Source organism: Rhinopithecus roxellana, chromosome 6, assembly GCF_007565055.1.
Source record: "Rhinopithecus roxellana isolate Shanxi Qingling chromosome 6, ASM756505v1, whole genome shotgun sequence".
Classification (NCBI taxonomy): domain Eukaryota; kingdom Metazoa; phylum Chordata; class Mammalia; order Primates; family Cercopithecidae; genus Rhinopithecus; species Rhinopithecus roxellana.
The window spans coordinates 55,384,693-55,402,104 of NC_044554.1; the positions used below are offsets into that span (position 1 = coordinate 55,384,693).

General features: G+C 42.9%; 1 protein-coding gene across 3 annotated transcripts in view; it reads left to right on the forward strand.

Annotated features, from left to right (window-relative positions):
* The window catches only part of DGKI (diacylglycerol kinase iota), a 467,119-nt gene that overhangs the window by 83,273 nt on the left and 366,434 nt on the right, over positions 1-17,412 (forward strand). The gene's annotated exons all lie outside the window — the stretch shown is intronic.

Below are 17,412 nucleotides of genomic sequence, written 5' to 3' on the forward strand. Positions count from 1 at the left end.
TTCTACCTCTCCATTTCTCTGTGTCCTTGTGGAACTTTACTTTTTTAAAAAACTTAATTACTTTCATTAGGTTGGAGGTTGGGAAGAGAGTAGAGATGAACATCATGTTGACACAACCATCTTTAATGGAAGTCTGATTATATCACTGTTGGAAATGTTTGTTTCTTAGAGTTTGCTTCATTTTCCCGTTAGGCTGTAGAATCCCATAATATTTGTCTCAGAATAACCTGAGGGTTCACTTTTCATTCTATTTGAGCTTTCCTGGTGTATACCTTTATTCCTTTCCTCACAAGTCCTGAATAATCTTGTTCTAGCTCTTTTCTCTTCTTATCTTCATCTGTAAATGAAAGGGGCTGAGAGTTGGTTTCAAGCAGGAACTAGATCTGACATTCAGGAAATCTCTTGTTCAAGTAGCTTCTCTTGGCCTTTTCCTTTCAGTGGTATTTTCTGAAAACCTGACTTGCCATACTGATTTAAATGCCTGATACCAGTGTAAGGTATAGATGTGACTTCTCCTAGGAAAATAGATAAAGCTTTGGGGGTGAAATTGACAACAGAGTATATCTCCTTTCTCTCTTTAGCCAGTGGGAAGGTTGGGTGACTTGGGGCTGTGGTCTTCTGGGAGGCCTCCATATGGTGTGCTGCCTGTCCTTAGAGTCCATTCAGACCTGAGGGCTACTGAGCTGAATTTTTTAGTAAACAATGTGGGATTCAGTTGCATCATGTCTATGAAGACTCTCATGTTGACTTATCATTACATAGGGCTGATGGTGTTAGTGGTTCTAAACCTTGACAAGTGAACGCTTTCTGCAGGAAGGCTCTTTGGAAGACTGTGACATCACAGACAAGACAAGGAATATCATTAGTGAGGTCATTTTAAAATTCTCAGATCTTGGACTTGCTCTGGGCAGTGACTTTGCCAGCAAGTTGGAAGAGGGCACAAAAAGTATGCTTATCAAATTTGTGGCAGACACAAAACTGGAAAGGATGGCCAACGTAATCGATGACAAAAATATGTCTCAAAATGATGTGGATATGCTGGAATGCTGGGTTAAAAATAACACAATGACATTTCAAAGGGATAAATGTAAAATCTTATTTTGGAATAAAAAAATCAATGATACATAATGGTGGGAGAAAAAACTCTACTGGCAGTAGTTCTGGTAGAAAAAGACACTGAAGTTTTATTTGACTAAAAGCTCAATATAAGCCACTAAATCTGACTGAGGCAACTAAAAAGCTGCATTAATGGAATGTTAATGTATTGAACTCAGGAAGTAACACCCGTCTTCAATGGTTGGACCGCACCTGGTGCCTCATGTTTGCCCAGAGAAGGGCAATTAGCAGGTGCCTGAGGGTCTGGAAGCATGTCTCAGGAGAAACCATGGAAGAAACTGAGTATATTTAGATGGAAAAGAAAACTGTCTTCTCCTTATTAGCTGTGAAACTTAGGCAAGTTACCCAGAAGCCCCTGTAGCCTCTTGGATAAAATGTGGAAGGGGACCATTTCTCTGTGGTATACGTAGGGGTAGAAAGCAGGAAGTACTGGATAAAGAGATTGGAGAGGTAGGAGGTGGGGATGGAACTGAGAAAATATTCAAAGCTCACGATAAGGCACTCACGGTTTATCCTGAGCTGCAGGAAAATAATATGGGCACTGTATGATCTTTCAAACTAGGACATTCAGAGTGAAAGCCAGGTTTATTCAATACAACAGAACAAAAGGTATAAACCAGGGCTGTTTCAGGTACCCTAGACAAACCAGGAGGAAAGGCCATACTGCCGAAGAGCACTGTCAGTCGAGGACATCTGCCTTTTGGGGTGACATCTAAGGAGGACTTGAATGAACTTCTTTTTTTTTTTTTTTTTTGAGACGGAGTCTCGCTCTGTCGCCCGGGCTGGAGTGCAGTGGCCGGATCTCAGCTCACTGCAAGCTCCGCCTCCCGGGTTTACGCCATTCTCCCGCCTCAGCCTCCTGAGTAGCTGGGACTACAGGCGCCGCCACCTCGCCCGGCTAGTTTTTTGTATTTTTTTAGTAGAGACGGGGTTTCACCGTGTTAGCCAGGATGGTCTCAATCTCCTGACCTCATGATCCGTCCGTCTCGGCCTCCCAAAGTGCTGGGATTTTGAATGAACTTCTCTTGTGGACCAGCACAAGAGAAGTTGGGTGGAAATGAATGAAATGAACTTTCAGATCCTTATTAAGTACTGCTACAAGGGATGCTATGTTAGGGGATATATGAAACAAGTTAAACAGGATCCATCCTGGCTCTCTGCAAATTCTTTTAGATGTGTATATTTGGCAAAAAGAGGGCAGAAAAAGGAACTCTGACCCTTTCTCAATGTAGGACTTCCTTCTGAAGGATGAAATTAACTTAAAGGTTCAGAATCTGTTTACCTGGAGCAATAATTCTGGTGTGCTCTGGAAGCTTTTTAAAAACACGGCTTCCCAGGGTGCCACCCTGGACTTAAAGAGTCAGAGGAGGGGAGGGGCACTTTAAGGAATATGGCCTGTCCTAGGGCAACACCGTTCACATCTAGGGTGAGCATCTACCTACTGCATATTTATTAAATATTCACGGGCTCTGTGCCTGGATCTGTGATAGCATCTGATCAAAGTCAATGTAGGAGCCATCACTTGACACTTTTAGGGGCTTAAAATAAACGTTGTGACAATAGCAAACACTGGGCAAATGCCAAAGCAGGTAGACAATCTGTCCCTTATTTAGTGATCTGTTTTTCCGGCCTAGACTACCTCATCCTTCCTGGTTAGAAGTATTATAGCCTGCTTTTCTAGTTATTACGAGACTGAAAATTGCTCTATGTGGAGGGTGAGGTCTTATTGGAGACTTGGAGCAGACAGGCATGGCCTGAAATTCTCTCTGGATGAGGAGGGTGTAAGGAAACACTGGCCTGAGCTACATGAGTCAAGCCTTTTTAGCCCAGATGAATTACATTCTAGGTACAGAGAGAAGCTATTGAATTACTGTTTAGAATCTTTGGAGAATCATGGATAATAAATCGGACAGGAGCTGGGAAGCTGAGATAGGCAAACATTTTCTAGGTTTTCAAAAATGAGAATACTGTGGATTTCACACACTGTAGATGAGAAAATCTGACATCATTTCCATAAAACATTCTTGAACAGGTTATGAAACAGGCAGTTTGGGAGTTGTTGGACAGGAGATGAGTGATCCCTAAATGCAAACATTGGCCCACTGAGAATGTTAAGCCAAAGCAGCATGATTTCTTTTTGGGAAAATTTAAGTTGCAAAACCTTAAATAGAGCAAATACAGCGGAGGTGGCATATCTAGGATCCTGCAAGACTTTTGATGTGCACGTCACTTCACACCTGTAGCTTCCTGGACAAGACTGGTGCATATAAACTGTATAATAGGACCGTCAGATAGTCAGATAGCATCATTCTTGTTTGAATGGCCTCTCCAGTGTTTCACAGGCAGGCAGACACTTGACGGTAGTCATTCTGTTGCCTATAAAAGTTTCCAGCCCTTTCCAGTCCTTACCATACCACTTGAGTGAATGAGTACCTAACCAGAGAGAATTCTCATGTGGGCTCTGTACCTTGGCCCCTGATTTGACACTTTTCATCAGCAGTTTAGATGAGAATAAAGAGAACATGGAAATCAAAATGCTAAGTGATATGAAATTGGGAGGGAAAATGAATACTTTGGATGAGGCCATAAGGTTTTGAACAGATGTGAATAGCTGGGCAATGGAGCTAAAGCCTACTGGAATCATTCTTTGTCACTCACTCCACAATATTAAATTCCCTATTTGTCTGGAACAGGCTAGGTTCTGAGATCAGGAGATGCACTTGCCATAGCAGGGAGAGCAGGAGGCAGATGTATCCTGTAATACTTTGGTGGAGGTAAGCCCAGGATGCTATAGGAGCACACGTGAAATGGATCTCATGAAAGCTTGAGGTGGGTGAGGGCTTGGGGAGAGCTATTGAACCAAGCAAGGAGATCAGATATCTGGGGAAGGTGATATTTGAATGGTTTTGAAAAAAATGAGTTAGCTGTGATCCATGCTGGGGTGAGGGTATTCCACATTCAGGCAGCAACTATAATGGTGTCATAACCAGGACCTGGGTGTGAGACAACATGGAAAACCAATTTGCAATGCTCATCAATGGCAGAGAACTGGAAGAGAGAGAGGTGTTACATATTTTTCTCACTTTAGTGTTCCCTGCTGCCGGAGTATAGAATGTGAGAAAGACTGTAGGGATACTCTAAAAAGGAGCAGTTGTAACATAAAGGGCATGCTCTTTTATCTTAGAGGCCAGCATTTTCCAAACTTACCTCATCATTAGAATCACTTGGCCCTTGTTACAAATGTTGTCAGGCCACTTTCTTGCAAAATCTGATTTCAGGTGTGTCAGAGTGTGTCCCAGGAATCTATTAAGAAGATTGCTAGTTAAGTTTGGGATATACACTTAGAGACCATGGGGAACTATTGGAGATTTAATATCGGGAATGAATATGGTCATATTGGCATTAAAGTGGGCTGTTCTGGCTACCATATATGGAATGATTTGAGAGGGGTAAATACTTTTGATAATCTAGGCCAGAAATAATGAGTGCCTTAAAAACATCAGTAATAGTAGACGGCTATTGGCTTGAGAGAGACTGAAGTGGAACCAAGTGGGTTTAATTACTACCTGGACGTAGAAAATGAGGGATGAGGACGAGGTGATTGATGGCACCAGTTTTCAGGCTTGGGCTTCTAGGTGGTGCCATTTATTGGGATAGAAACTTGCTTTGGTCAAGTTGAGTTTAGGCTGCTGGTGAGACATTGAGGTGGAGATATCCAGTAGGCAGATATACGGGTCTGGAGTCCAGGAGAGAAGTTTGGAGGAACATACAGATTTGTGGGCCCACCATCTACTATAGTAGTTAAAGTCTTGGGTAGAACTCAGATTGCTTAGGGAGAATGTTTAGATTGAGAGGAACAGATGGCCCAGAATAGGAATCTGTGGACTACTCTATGAAAGAAAGCTAATGAGGCTTTCAAATGGGAGCCCAAGGGGGAAAATACAGCGAAAGAAGAAGAAAGGAGAACATGGTGAAGGGTGTCAAGAAGAAGAGATTGCTAAGTGCTGCTGAGGGGTTCAGGTAAGAAAATAGTCATTAATGATTTCTGTGTACTTTCTATGAGTGAGCACGGCTGTGATTGTTTTACAAGTGTTGCCTCATTTAATCATCACAATAACCAGGTGAGGTAGCCCTTGTTATTTATGTCAAGGAAATATGGGGAAACTGAAGCAGCAGAAGGGGTAAAGAACTTGACTAAAGGCACACAGTTGATAAATGCCAGGGCCAAGATTTGAACGTAAATGAAAGGATGCCGAAGTCCTGTGTGTTGACCACCACAATCACTTGTTAGGAAATACAGTGGTAAAAAGGCTACAAAGGGCCCGTGGAATTTAATGGGGTAGTCCTTCCTAACCTTGGCTCTGGCATGGTACTGAAGCAAACCACTGCACAGTGGGTTGAAGGCAAAACGAAGAAACAGACAGAAAGGGGAGATGACTTTCCAAAAAGGTGAGTGGCCAGTTATCAGAGGGTAATATGGACCAACAAGGGATGCTGTTTTAAGATGGGAAATTGTGTTTCAATGCTGAGAGGAAAGAGTAGGTAGAGAGAAATTGGTTTGAGATTCAAGAGAGGAAATTTTGGTTGAATTAAGATCTCTAAAGAGGCATGAGATAACAGAGTCCAGAACAGCCTAAAGGGAATTGCCTGGACTAGAGGTGGAAATGACATCCCTCTGGACTGGAAGGAAGGAGGGATATAACATGAGGAGGCAAGAGGAGGGGAAGAATTATCTCTTTGAAGCAGGATGTAAGGTCTTATTCTGAGGGGTGGCTTGTTGGGTGAAGTGGTATTAGTGGACCTCAGCAGGCCTGTCAAATAACTTTAGCCATCAGCTTCTTTTTGCCAACTGAGATTGTTCCTATTGGACTTCCCCCTTCTGGCTCTCCTTTCTCCTTTTCTCCTTCATTTCTGGAGCCTGTGTAGAACCTTCGTTTTCAATTGCTGCTTGTTGCTGTCATGAGTGGTGCTTTTCCATTCCAGAACAGAAAAGAAACTCTCCTGATAAAATCCAGTAGACTGGAGTGGGGTGGGGGGAAGGAACAGTGATTACTCTTCTTTCCTTTTATCCCTCAGGGAAGGAAGGGGACCAGGATGGGGTGGAGGGAAGTAGTGAAGGCCACAGAGGTGGGAAGAACCAGGAGGTGGGCTGGAGCAGAGCCAGCATGTTTAGCAAGCAAAGCAGATAAAGATTAGAGTAACCATGACAACAGGCTACTGGCAAAGGCGCTCAGCATTTGGGGAGGAAAGAGGGAGGTGTAATGGCTTAGCTGGGTATAAGCCCAGAGTTTTGGAAAATGCCGTTTCTTCCCGCAGGGCTCTTGGCTGTTAGAGAAATCACCATAGTCACCAATAGTGAGCGCAAGGGAAAGAAAGGAGAGGGCCCGCAGGAAAGATCAGTAGGTGAGGTGGGCTCTGCCGGTTCAAAGAAAGAGGGAGTAACTCCTCCGTGACTGGAGGCACAAAAGAGGATTAGGAGGATTCCATGTCGATTGCCTCAGTCTATCTGTGTGTCTTCTGGGTACATAACATTTTTCCATTTAACTCTATTTTCTCACTCACACTGGTGCGCAAAGGTGCCACAACTAGGATGCCTTTTTGTTTCTAGTTTTTCAGGATACCACATTTTTTACTTCTGGACAATGAGGCATGAGAATATCAAGACTCTTTTTTTGAATTTTTTTCTGAGGATGCTCAAAGTGTGTGTGAGGGAGGAGGGACAAAAAGGAGGAGAGAGAAACAGAGAAAGAAAGGGAGAATGAGTTCATATTGGCGTAATCTCTTCACCCAGCCTAGGCCTGTAATTAGTTAAGAATTTCTTGGAAATGTTTTACCCTTGTTCTATTGTCAACCACTTCTATAGCTGCTTGAGAATCTCTATCAATAAGAATGTAGAGGGGCTGGCCGTGGTGGCTCATGCCTGTAATCCCAGCATTTTGGGAGGCTGAGGTGGGCAGATCACCTGAGGTCAGGAGTTCGAGACCAGCCTGGCCAACATGGTGAAACCCCGTCTCTACTAAAAATACAAAACTTAGCCTGGCGTAGTGGCAGGTGCCTGTAATCCCAGCTACTTGGGAGGCTGAGGAAAGAGAATCGCTTGAACCTGGGAGGCAGAGGTTGCAGTAAGCCGAGGTCATGCCAGTTCACTCCAGCCTGGGGGACAAGAGTGAGACTTCGTCTCAAAAACATGACAGAAAAAAAAGAATTTAGAGCAGCCATAGAAAAGAATGAAATTATGTCATTTGCAGCAAAATGGATGGAGCTGGAGGCCATTATCTCAGTGAACTAAGATAACTAAGTGAACTAAGAAACAGAAAATCAAATATTGCGTGTTGTCACTTGTAAGTAGGAGCTAAACAGTGGGTAAACATGGACATAAACATGAAAGTAACAGACACTGAGGGCTCCAAAAGCTGGGGGAGTAGGAGAGGGAGGGGGTTGAAAAATTACCTATTGGGTACAATGTTCACTGTTTGGGTAATGAGTATACTAGGAGCCCAGTCCCCACCTGTATACAATGTACCCATGTAACAAGCATGCACATATATCCCCTGAATCTAAGATAAAATTTAAAAAACTTAAGAAGAATATAGATACTTTTAAAATCTGTGAATATAGTTGTTCCTCTGTGAGTAAGCCCAAAGCACCTATATGGGAAAAGTTAAAAAATGGTATGATTACAAACAAATGGTGCTTTAGGTTTGAGTATCTATCTCCTGATAACACCCAGTGTGATCTTGCTCAAAAAAGCACCAGCACTGTTGGGGAAAGACAGATCAGACTTTTCCTCAGTCTGATATGTCAGACTGAGATATATGTATGTATGTGTGTGTGTGTGTGTGTGTGTATAATTATTATTTTTTTGAGATGGAGTCTTGCTCTGTCACTTAGACTTGAGTGCAGTGGTACAATCTTGGCTCACTGCAACCTCCACTTCCCAGGTTCAAGTGGTTCTCCTACCTCAGCCTCCCAAGTGGCTGGGATTACAGGCACTCACCACCATGCTCGGCTGATTTTTGTATTTTTAGTAGAGATGGGTTTTCATCGTGTTGGCCAGGCTGGTCTCAAACTCCTGACCTCAAGTGATCCATCCACCTCGGCCTCCCAAAATGCTGGGATTACAGGCGTAAGCCACTGCACATGGCCTCTGAGATATGTTTTTAATATAAAGTGTATCACAACATGGCTTTGAGAAGAGAGTCCACTCCCTTCCTTTTCTACCAGACTACCACTTCATTGCCTACAGAAATGGATGCTGGAGCTACTACTTGGGCCAAGACTTGAGGCCCAGAATGAGCCTCAGGGAGGTAGGAGCCCCATAGCTCACCCGGGGGCTCATAGAACCCCACTGGTTCCATAGGTGTGGGTGTCACAGATATCATTTCTGAGATTTCTCCATTTTGCTTGAGGAGGGGGTAGTAAAGTGGATTCATTTCCATTTCCAAATCTCTTCCAAATAAGCGTGTATAGCCCAATATATTGGAAAAAGAAGGTTCTTTTGTACGAAGGAAACTTAAACCAGGAGATACAGGACTTGCACTTTGTTCTAAACTGTCACAAGTAGCTGTGAAAGAGAAAACATAAAGAAGACTGATTTCCCCAGGGTGCAGAGGAGAACAAGCTCTCTCAAAGTTGGAAAGAGTGTGTGCGATTCTCCAATTTCGCTATATGCCTTAAACTACTTTTTAAAGAAATAGCTGCTTCTGCCAGGTGGATATAGTTATCTTGTTCTTCTCAGCCGCATTCTAACTCATGAACACATAGATCTGGCCAGCAGTCATGTCAAGTGCCCAGTGCCCTGGGGAACCGGCTTGGCATTGAGATTTTATTGGTTAAGAGAGATTTCCTGAACAAATGTTGAGCTGGTTGCCAGGTTCTGGCTTGAACAAATTTTTTTTTTTTTTTTTCCTAATAGGAAGTAGAGGTGGAGGGACAGGTTTTGAGGGTCAGATAATGGGTACGGTTTTAGACATTTTGAGTATGAGCCATTCCCTTCTAGCGGGTCAGGAGAATGGTCTCTGACAGGGAGGGAATGTTGGGACTCCTTACCATATGGGAGTAGCTGGGGCATGAAAGTAGATGACTTCTAGGGAAATCACATGGAGAAGAAGAGGGGCTGAACACAGAATCCCAGCTAACACCAACGGTTAAGAATGGGAAGATGAGAAGCCTGGGAAGGAGAGGGTGTAGGAAAACTGGGAATGAATCATACACAAAAGTTAGATGAAGAAAGAGTGGTAAAGAGAAGGAAGTGGTTACCAGTGTCTGTGGCTGAAGAGCAGGACTGAGAAATGCAAAGGGGTTCTGTCTCCATGGGGATGGTATTGCTGACTCTGGAGAGAGATTTTTCCTGAAGTGGGGTGGGGGAAGCCCGATGACCCAGGTTTAAGAAGTGGATGCAACGTTAAGTGAAGCAGAACACAGAGTTGGTACCCAGGGCACCAGTGGTGCTTTGAAAAGTCAGGGGCAGCTTTCATGCCTTTATTTTGGAGAGGATTAAAAAAAAAAAAATCCTGGAGAATGTTTACTGAGAAATTCCAGAGAAGAAACAAATACTACAGGGAGATATTAAAAAATATAACCAAACAGTTATATACCACAAAACACATCCAAAATATATGGAACCCACATGGTTGAGAGAAGAAGGCAGATAAATATATCTGGGTGAGAAGGTGAAAACTAAATTGTGGGTAGGTGTTAGTGGTCCTTGTGTGTTTAGGACTGGTCTTTGGAATGGAAGGGCAAGGGAAATGTGTTGGGCAGTTAGCCTTAGGAACACAGTACTAATCAACTCTTAAATCTACACGATGTAGTCTCTGAGGCAAGTTCATTTTAAAATTGGAACTAAATTTTTTTTTTAAACCCACAAGTCGAAATACTTAGTCTTTTAGATCGTAGAGATGGATGAAGTTAAATAGCTCTTTAAGAACAGCACTGCATGGAAAATAACTAGGTTTACTAGCTAAGTTTAGCATATAAAGCTCTTTACTGAATGGCTTCTTTGTCAATCCAAGGCTGGAGGAGTTCAATTCCTTTTTATTTGGTGAATTCCTTAATTGGATTTTGTTTGCCGATCTTACTTTCTCACATTGTAAGATTTTAATAAATCATTATAATCATTCCCTCATGTCTTGCAAAAATAACCTTTCTGATGGTTCCCGAATGACTTTTTTTCCTCTGTGTTTGCATCATGGGATTATTAGTGTAGCTTACAAATGAATCAGAAAAGTGCTGTGCAGCCAAGGGTATATTTCCATCATTTTCTAGGCGTGAACTTGGAGCGTGATAACCAGGAACCTGTAAGGTCACACTCGTCTGGGAGGGCACAGCAGGTCTTGGCATATTATCTCCTGTCTGGATTATTGATGAGATCCACTGCTTGGAAACAGAAGAGAGATCTCCTATCTGCTTGGTTATTAAAGCCTCTGCAGGAAACAGGTTTATTGGTGATATATGTACACTGGGGCTTCTGTTGCATTCTCAGCTCAGATTCTTTTGTGTCTGTTAACTGTTGATGATTGCATAAGGAAGAACTTCTTATTTTGTTTAACTGAAGTGTTTGGTGAATGTCTGGCTCAAAATATACCTCTCCTAAGAACCTTCCATGACTGACCTTTTGCAAGGCTGAATGACTTGCTTGGTTACTCATTTAGGAAGTGGACCAGGGACACAAGTCTTTTTCTTTCAATTTTCAGTGTTTTGCAGTTTGCTCTTTGGCTTGTAGATGCCAACACTTAAGAGTTTATATAGTCAGTTTCTGCGATTCTGAGATGTAATTTTTTTTTTTTTTTTTTTTTTTTTTTACGATAATTGCAGGTGGTTGTTTCTCCTCCTACAGTTTCTGTTTAGCCTCTTCCTCATCCATTATCCTTCAGGCTGTGTCTGAAGTGGGCATAGGAGAGAGTGCCCTTCCCATGGCCTGCACAATGTTCACAGCCCATTTCCTGTTGATGGGTCTTTTGGAGAAGTTGGGGTTCTCTTGGGGGATTGGCAGTTACAAGATTTTTCAGACGAGGCCTGTGGTTGATTTGGCAATTCAGTGCCCTAAGAGACATAAGAGCATTCAGGTCGATTTGTTGCCACTTCGTTCCATGTGTGAGTGACCAAGGCAAAGATCTCAATCTAGACATAGAAGCAACTTTTAAGCCTGAAAAGCTCACTTGTCTTGATTTTCTGTTTCTTCCTCCTCCCTCTGCCCTTAACTAAAGGCAACCATCTTGAGACCATGTGGAAAAAATAGGCTTGGATGGTAAGGTACACCCTTAATCTAATCTTTTCCATGGATTGGCCCCCTCATTTGGTGGGGAGCTCTTCATGGGACATGTTGAAAATGACCTCACATCTTTATCATTTTTTAATTTATATTTCGTTCCATATTGAACTGTTTTTTGCTACTTGTAACAAAAGGATTCCTGATAAATGCCTCCTGAGTTTGGAGTCCTATTTTATTCTTCCTCTCTGTAGCTGCAGGATCTAATATATACCTAATTTATAATCTGTGTAGGTGCCAATTACATATGTAATTGTGTGAGTATATGTATATAAAAACTTAGAAGCAGATATGCCCCTAAGAGCAAAATAAAGAAATAAAGTTCTTAAAACAGACAAAGAAAAATATAATGCAGGAGAAAGAAAGCAGACGTTTTGAAGTATGCATTGTTTGAGCTTTTATGCGTCTGTCAAACAACCCTGAAAGTTCCAGCACGTGTGTATTTTAAATTTTGCTCCCAAATGGAGAAATGCATCTTCCCAGCCCTCTGCTGTGAGTCAAACCACTCAAGCAGGGCTGTGGCTGTCAGTGTGAAGCCAGCTCTTCCAAGGACCCAGGAGAAGCTGCCATCGCTGCCATTTCTGCCTCTGCCTTTCTTTGCTCAAAAGTTGGCAAATGCTGGTCATGTCGTGGATCTATTTATAGTAGGCACACGTCTACCCACCTTGTTCTTTTCTTAGCATCAGTTTGACATGCTATCAATTATCCATGAGGTGAATGACAACACAAGGGAAGTTATTTGAGGCAGGTGCCCTGAGGTGAGAGATGAGAGGGTGGCAGAGGTCGCATAGTGACAGCTCCCAGTGAAAAGGGTAAAACAAACATCCCTTGCTGCATCTGGACGGTGAATGATTGCAGACAGGTTGGTGGGAAACCCTGAACTGGTCACGCAGTGGTCTCCCACTACCCTTCTTCCCTGTGCCTGCTGATGTTTGAAAAGTCCATTTGAAACAGACAGGGGGCAGGATCTGAAGATGTGATCTCCCTCCAGTGGAGGTCATTTTTGTTATTCTCTTAAGCCACAGGAGGGGAGGACGCAAGGATCTCCTGGGGACAGGGGGGTGGATGTGGCAAAGGCTGATACTCTTCCTCCACGTAGGAGCATTTCTGGTGGGAGTGAAGCAGCCACTGGGGGATGAAAATAGGGTGCCCCATTCCTCACTGCCTCTGAACCAGCAGGGAGGCTATTCCTGGCAGTAGCAGTGCACCAGCCCCTGGCCCACAGTGCCTCCCACCTCCCCTACATAAGCCCCCTGACCCTCTTGGATTCTAGACTACTCTGTTTTTGCTCCTCCTCACTAACAACTTAGTTCCCCTTTGGGGGAACTACTACTTCTCCTCCTCCTCATCTATGCTCCTCCTCCTCCTCTTTTTTAATGTTGTAATAGAAACATTGATTGCCCATTTCAGTGGGACTGGCTACCCTGGTGTCCTTTTCTTTTTTATATGCCATTAATTTGGGGCTGCTCTGCGGGAGCTGGTGGCATTTACTCTCAAAGCGACTCTAACGATGATGCTGATGTTATTGTTTTAACTCCAGGAATTGAATTGCTCATGGCAGTAGAGGCGACTTTTGCTTTGTCTGTAGCCTCATAGATCACCCTTCCTGTTTATGTCCTCTGTCCACCTTGGATTTTGAATGTGAAGCGAGAGAGAAAGATTGAATTATGGTGAAAGAGAGTGGAAAGCAAATTAATTAAACCTCTATCAGCCTTGCCTTCAGATAAAACTGACTCAGACTTTACAACCCGTTCCTCTCTAAGTTTGCTCAGCTCCCTTCCTCCTGCTCCCACTCTGTTCCATTCCTTTGGGCAATGAGGTACGAAACTGCCTCTGTGATATGTGTGTGTGCTGATTCCTTGGGATAAAGCAGCTGTGCCCTGAAAGGCCTTGGAACCCTTGCAAAGTTCCTAAATACATGTGGTGGGCACTCCAGCAGTTGCTGGCAGACTCTCCCAGGGATCCCGGCTGAGTTTAATGCTGTCTGCCAGGCTAATCCACTTTCCGGGGCAGTGTCTAGCACCAGAGACTCTCTGTCTGCAAGTATCTTGGCCATTTAAATGACTCCAGGTTCCTGGGGATCAGTTTGCAGCCTTTGTTATCTTTTGGCAGAGCCACCTTGCTTTTCCTTTCTCATCTTCTCTGTAGTCAGACCACTCAAGTGTAACTTTGTTTATTATTTAAGGACCTCATGGGGAGAAATTGAGATGATTATCCTGGGTACAGAATAACCAGCTTCCAAGTGGGTATTGTGTGTGTGTATGCACATTTGTATGTACTAGCATGCACTAGTAACACATGTATGTTTGTGAGTGATAGTGGTTGTTTAGGAAGGATGAGTAGGGTTTGGATGAATCTCTTGCAGGAACCAAAACAGGTGCAAAATACCCGTGTCAGAGTCCTCAGGTGGCTGGTGAGTGGAGGTGTAGCAGGCCAAGCAGCAGATAAAACCCCTCAGACACTGAGTTAAAAAAGGAAGGGCTTTATTCAGCCGGGAGCTTCGGTAAGACTCACATCTCCAAAATCTGAGCTCCCCAAGTGAGCAATTCCTATCTCTTTTAAGGGCCCACAACTCTAAGGGGTTCCGCGTAAGAGGGTCGTGATTGATTGAGCAAGCACGGGGTGTGTGACTGGGGGCTGCATGCACCAGTAATCAGAATGAAACAGAACAGGACAGGAATTTTTACAATGCTTTTCCATACAATGTCTGGAATCTATAGATAACATAACCGGTTAGGTCAGGGGTCAATCTTTAACCAGGCCCAGGGCATGTCGCTGGGCTGTCTGCCTGTGGATTTCATTTCTGCCTTTTAGTTTTTACTTCTTTCTTTGGAGGCAGAAATTGGGTATAAGACAATATGCGGGGTGAATCTCCTCCCTTAGAGGAATTCCCTACATTTTGTTCTAAGTTATAACAAAAAAAAATGAAGTTTATAAATATGAGACCTTTCTTTTCCCTCTTTGTAGACTAACATTTGTGAACCAGGACCCCTTATTGATACCTTTTTGGGGATTGTGGGATCTGACTTTTTAAAAATTTTTTTGTATTGTTGATTTTGCTATTTCTGAGGGATGGGAGTTCACCACCCACACTTTTGTGCTGTTACTATTTGACCACCTCTTCCTGTTTGTTCCCCCCACAACTTTTATTATCCAGAGAGAGATCTTTTGGAATAGGATAGAAGAGGTTTCTGGGGATAAGTTCTGGAAATAGCCAAATTTTTAGTCTGAAGGGCATTGTAGTAGGATTTATGATTCTGAAACGTAGTGATTGTATGTAGTTATGTATTTGGGTACACAGCCTTATGTACATTGCATTAAATACATTTAAATAATTGGATAATGCCTAGATATAATTAATAAAGTGATGCTGCTTTGTTTCTTTTGTTATTATCATGTTATTATTTTATTTTATATTATCTTATGCTTGCTTTTTGGTTCTGAGGTTGATTGCAAGGGTTAGAAAATGACAGCGTACAGGTCAATTTTTGTAAATAAAGTTTTATTGGATTGCAGGCTGGCTCATTTGTTTATATATTGTCTATAGTTGCTTTTGTGTTACAATAGCACAGGTAAGTAGTTGTGACACAGATTATATGGTCAACAAAGCTTAAAATATTTAGTATTTGACTCTTCAATACAGGTTTACACCCTCTGGTTTAATTTACTCTTTTCCTTTACATACTTTCAAGAGTGCTAGAACAATACTTTCAAACGGGCTAGTGTCTTTAATGGAAGAATGAGTCATTATCTGTACTCAAGGATATTCTAAACCAATCAGAAGAGCTTGAGAGATACATCTGAAATGTGTATAGGAACACATATGATAAAAATATATGAAAAGATACTCAGCAGATGTTTGTCAGATGCCACCAAGTACAAGATAGCTTCTCATGTGCTATGAGAGGTACTCGGTGAATGGAATACCATCTTGTTCTCAGAGTTAACTGCCCAATAGGAGAAATCTGCCAAAATAACAGAGATGTCTGATAGTGACTATAGACAATATACATTTGATAAAACTGAAAGGAGGTAGAATGACTTCTGTAGTCTAGTCTATGTGTAGAAAATTTGGAATGGAAATTAAGAAACTGTAGTGATGACTGCTGCTTCTAACAGTAAAGGAAATGTTTATGTGTAGCTTCCAGATGTTTACTGAAGTAGAACTTTAGTAAGTTATTTGACATGAAGCCCAGAGTTATAACAGACACAAAAATGCTTCGTTTCAAGCCTTAGATAGCAACAAAAATATGATTAAAACCAAAATCAGCCTATAACTAGAAGTGGCCTTTGCAGATCATCTACTAATATCCTGCTCATTTTGCAGCTGAAAAGACTGGGGCCGAGAGATCTAGTTGTATAAAATTGTCTCTGAAACCTAGGACTTCTGACTTCCTGGTCTTTACTAAATTCCATGTAATTTTTAAAATTTTCAAGCCAAATTCTCTATGGAGGTGGAGAATATCTTAGAATTCTCAGCATGAAGTCTTTCACTGCCTTAAAGACTTTCATTAACATGCTGTTCCTTTCCTTTATCCTCCTGGGTCCCCAAGGTCACAGATGTGGGAGTAAAGTATGGAAAAGCCACTCAGGACTCTCTCTTCTCCACATCGCCTTGTTGAACTGCTTATGGGGTGATGTTCAGGGGCTGGGCTAGGACATTCTACTACAGTGCCCAATATCTTTATACAGATGCTGATCGCTGCCCTGAATATCCACAGCAGGAATTTTTTTGAGAGGGAGATGAGTGTGGGCAATTGGGAAAACGGCCCACAGGTAATGGAGGGAGGGAAACTGGAGTTTCCTTTTAACTACCAATCGGTAATTCTTTGTTCATTTATTCAAGTATTTATTAAGCACCCACTATGTGCCAGGCTTTGTTCTGGGGGCTTGGGATACAGCAGTGATCTACACAGGATCCTACCCTTGAAGGCTTTGCATTTTGGTATGCTTCATGGTGGAGGAGTGTGGGTTTCATGGTGAAGCCATTGGGAATCTGCCAGGTTGAAACACTGGACCTGGAGTAGGAAGACCTGAGTCTGGGCCTCAGCACCACCCCCTCACCAGCTCTACAGCCCTGTGCATCTCATTTCTCTGCAGCCAAGTCCTTTCTTATTAGAACCTTCATCCCGGCTCCTCTAGGACAAGGGTATCTTTCTTCTTTATTCTAGCGCTTGCCTCCTTATCTGGTTTCCCCACTTCTTCTTGGCCTTAGTTTCTCCTGATATGTTCTTCTGTCCAGTTGCCTCTTGCTGGGTCTCCCTGATGCCAGTTGTGTGTCCCTGTGCAGGTCTCTGCTCTCCTGTGACAGTTTGTTCTGCCTGTTTGTACTTTCCCAGTCTTTGCAGCCACTTCTGCTCCTACCCAACCCCACTGAGCAGGTCTAGCTCCATATCCTGGATCCCACCCATAGGCTTATCCCCACCAGGGAGAGTTCCAACCCTAGCTATGTCTGGAATCAGGACTTGCTGCGTGTTGATTCACTCATTCAGCAGTGTTTATTGAGCACCATTCCAGGTAGGGATGTGATCGGAAGAAGATCTAGTCTCGGTGCTCATAGATCTCATGTGAACCAATGAAGAATCAGAATTGAATTTTGATTAAACTCAGGCACCTTGATTCCTCAAGCAAAATGATAAATTTGGAGTTAACTTAAACAACCCTTTAAGCTCAAACACTCAGTCTACAAAATTTCTCCATTTCGGCCATTTCTCCCAGCCCTTAAATCCTCTGTCTACAAGCTGACTGACTAACGTATTCAGCTAAGGTTATAAAAGCAACCAGCCAAAAAGAAGTCAGAGAGCGAAGATGAGAGACAAAAGCCAAGAATGCCATAGATCCTGGATCAGGTGGGCCAGCTAGGGGAGCAAGGTGGGAAGTGAAAGCCTTTTGATGCCTGAGACCAGTGGTTTGAGTGGGGAGCTTGCTTGGGAAGAATCAGCAGGGTCCACAGAAATGAAAGGGGATGTCTACCAGGAGCAGCTAAGAAGAGTGGGGAGGGAGGACTGGGGGGCTTCTGGTCCTCA